This window comes from Aedes aegypti, chromosome 3 (genome assembly GCF_002204515.2).
Source record: "Aedes aegypti strain LVP_AGWG chromosome 3, AaegL5.0 Primary Assembly, whole genome shotgun sequence".
Lineage (NCBI taxonomy): Eukaryota > Metazoa > Arthropoda > Insecta > Diptera > Culicidae > Aedes > Aedes aegypti.
Window position 1 is genome coordinate 185033088 of NC_035109.1, and position 2973 is coordinate 185036060.

General features: G+C 34.5%; 1 long non-coding RNA gene across 1 annotated transcript; it reads left to right on the plus strand.

Moving 5' to 3' along the window:
- The first annotated feature begins 620 nt into the window (after positions 1-620).
- Positions 621-1669, plus strand: LOC110679325. Its single transcript, XR_002502393.1, has 3 exons — positions 621-767; positions 831-938; positions 996-1669. It is a non-coding gene; the product is annotated as an uncharacterized LOC110679325 (long non-coding RNA).
- Positions 1670-2973: the final 1304 nt, after the last annotated feature.

Genomic DNA, 2973 nt, shown 5'->3' on the forward strand with positions numbered 1-2973 from the left:
TGCATGTATATAATGATACCCTTCGATATCTTTATATCCGCAGACAATTTTAGCGCAGGAGATGAAAAGTGCCCGCATAGAAAAATACAATTTGCCACACATTCCCAACAGTAATCTTCATTTATCTGTAACGGTTACTGTATCACAAACTGTCGCTATTGTATTGAACAGTATGAAGCCTGATGCCAAACACCATAAAAAACTGTTTATGTAATCTACACCAAACAGTAACATAACATCAAAGTGTACAGAAATTGTTGAATTATATAGGAATGACAACCTCTGGGTTATGGTGGAAATATAACACAACTGTACCCAAAATTGTTTTGCGCAACAAAGATACACATGAGCATTTCACTATACATTAATATTTGGGAACAGTTTGATAAACTGTTTTACGTATTCATCTTCATTATGCACGCTTGAAAAATATCAATGACTGGATCTGTGAATTAATGAAACTTTTAGTCAAACATAACGGAATTTGCTTTTTTTAACTAAAAGATGCATGCGCGTGTCTATTTCTACAAAACTTTCGTATCAAAATAAGAAAAAAAGAACAAAAAATCTTTTTTATTTATTTTTTTATTAATGAATATGCAGACACTGTATGTATGTTTTTTGAGCGTGCATTTTTCCGCAGCGTTTCCGAAACCATCAAAATAAAAACAAAGTGAATTTTTGTTTCGGCCAGTTTGCTCCGTTTTGTCGTCTTCGTTGTTCCAGAGAAAAAGTGATGAGACTCCTTAATTGGCAGAAGAAATACTGTAAGTTTTTAAACGTAAGTTAAGTTGAAAACCATATACACATTTTCTCTTTTTCCGTTGCAGCTCTACAACCCCCCAGCAGTCTGGTGCCGCATGAAAAACAGGCCCCCTGAGCTGCGGCCAAACCACAGACTACAGCCATGGAACCATCGCTAGTTTCTATACTCTAGAGTAAGTTTTGAGAACATTGTCATTTCCAATTGTGAAACCTGATTTTTTACGTTGCAGTTGCTGTGAAATCGAACCAATGAAACGGATTTTCATCTACGCACAAGGAAAAATCAAGCACCAGCAGAAGGTCATCCAAGCGCAATTTTTTTTCTAAATCACCGGAGGTGCAAGCGATAATGCAGAGCTTCACCGGGAAAACTTCGGCAACATATGAAACCTAACCGGAAAGGGATGAGAGATATGATCGTGATGTGGTGTATTACTTCCGGGACAACCCCCTCCCTTCGCTTCGTAACGGCTTTTGTACGAAAATTTTGTATAAGTCATAACGCTCGAGCCTATTTCATCCCCCCCCCTCGAAAGTTACGCAATTTGGGGACGGCACCTAAATAATTCTGAATTCCGACTGAGAATTATTTTTATTATTGATATTATTTTGAATTTAAAGACTCGTTGCTTAATACGTAAATAATAAAAGCATGAATTGAAAAAAGTTAAGTTATAAATGTTTAATTATTTCAAATCAGAAATAATGGAACAAATAGAACATGTAGCATGAATCTGCTTCTGAAGAGAAATAGTTGAAATTGTGATTAAATTGCGTGATTTGTGTACGTTTCAATTGAAGTTGATTTTTCTACACGTATCTAATTGTTTCATTATTTTGATTCATTCTAAAATAATTTTACCTAGATATAAACATATCAGTACAGTACAGGATACGGTCAAATTACTGTAACAAACCATATATAAATAATTACACATACATTGTCCGTTTTCATTCCAATTGTATAGGTCAACTATTTCATAACTGTTTGCGTTATAGTGAAATGGGTGCAAAAATGAACAACATATCCATCATTTGGGAAACTGTAAACAAAAAAATTTGTTCGAGAAAATCGACGTTTTCAAATGGTTACATAACTTAACCGCCTATTCCCCATATTGTGATTTCCTCGATTACCATTCACCAAACTGTAAAAACGGTTCGGGGTACAGTTGGTTTATTGTTATTTTGGATTTTAAAAGGAATTATTCTGAAATTGTCGTAAATGGTTATGAACAGTTTGTGAAACAGTAGAAATACAGTTCTTGATTATGCGGGTGATAGCTCTACTGAAATTCCAACGACCCATTTCAAGAATGGCAGTAAATACACACACATTCTGAAGTCATTTTCATTTACAGTAAGCCCCGCATAAAAAACATCCAGATACACGCTAAGATGAAAGTACCCGTTAATGGGTAAAATAATACCCATTTCCAAGAAAAGTGGTTTAAATCATTAAAAGAGTAAAGTCGATTTACTCATTTAAGAGTATTCGCCTTGAACTTCAAATAATGGGTATTTTTCACTCTCGGTCTTCACAAAGAACATGGGTAATAAAACCTCATTTTGTAAATGAATATTGCCGTAGATTGAGGTTAGGGATCCAGAGACAAAAAGTTACGAATATATTATTGAAATACCATTAAAAAACTTCGTAAATGTATCGTACTATATATACCATTCATATTTATTATTTTATACTACACAATTTTGAAATTTTATCATTTGCTTATCATTGCGGATGTTCCCCCGGTGCTTTAGAATTGAAGACCGTGGGGCGCTTTAACTTCTTCAAAACATCATCCTTGGAGCCGGCCCAAACCGATTGGGTGAATTGAAATGGATGTCGAAGTGTCTGCAACAAAAGTACGATTTGTAAAAGTCTTCATTTTTAAGGTCATTACAAATAGAATCGCCGAAAAAAAAATATCGCGTGATTTACACTTTGACCAATTTATTTTTCAATTATTTCGGGTGGCAACAAAATAAAATCGTGCAATGGCGGTTTTGTTGATACCAAACTAGCATGTGTACAATTTACCCTTTATTTTCACAAGAGGAGATACTTCGGAATGGGGCTAAAGTACCCTTTTTTATGTCATTGGAAAATACCCTTTTTCTGACATTCCCATACTGATTATGAAAATGGATACATGGTACCCATATAAAGGGTACTTTAAAGTTATCGTGCATCAAATGGATATA